The sequence below is a fragment of the Octopus bimaculoides genome, chromosome 19, assembly GCF_001194135.2.
Source record: "Octopus bimaculoides isolate UCB-OBI-ISO-001 chromosome 19, ASM119413v2, whole genome shotgun sequence".
NCBI classification, from domain to species: domain Eukaryota; kingdom Metazoa; phylum Mollusca; class Cephalopoda; order Octopoda; family Octopodidae; genus Octopus; species Octopus bimaculoides.
The window spans coordinates 31,039,855-31,040,839 of NC_068999.1; positions in this window are offsets into that span (position 1 = coordinate 31,039,855).

Consider the following 985-nt stretch of genomic DNA (forward strand, 5'->3'; position numbering starts at 1 on the left):
TGTGTGTGTGTGTGTGTATAATACAGAATGGGACAAGAACACAAAACATCCAGACAGTTAGGTGATACAAGAAAGGGACAAAACATCTCGATAGACGATACAAAGAAAACAAGGACAAGTCATTCGGAGTTTTCTTTCTTCAGTCGAGATCCAAATTATCCTTGCAATTTTGGCTGGTTATTCTCGATATTGCTCCAATCTGGCCAGCCCCAAGGAAAAACTAAGCTAAGAGCATTAGATTCCTTGGAAGAAAGCCGCGAATATATATAAAAACAAGGACGGAAAAAACGAACAATGTTACACAAATACAGTAGGAATAATAACGAGACATAACAACAGATGCCTTTCGACTAAGGATGAATAAAATTAAGCTGGCGTATATGGAAACAAGGCCTTACAGCTGGGATACAAGATTTCACAGGCACAAGGAGAAATAACGATGCTGCATGCACAACAGCTGCCCAAGAAAGAAAGGTGAGGCTTGGCTGAACACCGGTAATGTGGGAAGAGAAGAAAGAGAGGTAGAGGCAGAAGGACAAAAGAATTAGGGAGGGGCGATAAAAAATGACAGGGACACAGTGAAGTGAAAAGTGGAGGAAGAAGAGATCCCCCTCGCTCACATTTCCTTGCCTTCTCTTAATTTATTCGTCCTTATGTATAGTATGTATAGTATTGTTTATCCCTATATATACAATTTCTATGTACTATGCTGAATATATGGAATGTTCGTCTGGTATGTTGATTTTTTTTTGTTTATTTTTATGTCTTGACCATACGTGTACTGATGAGTAAAGAGTGCGTATTACTGCGCTAATTACGAAATCATGATTTACCGTTAAGTCTGTTTTTAATGAGGCTTGCTTTGAGAGTTGCATTCCCTCGCATTCGGTAAAATGTGTTTATTATGGTAGTTTATTATGTGTTTATTATGCCTCCTAGCATGAGGCATTTATGTATAGTAATGCCCTTAGTATAAATATATATA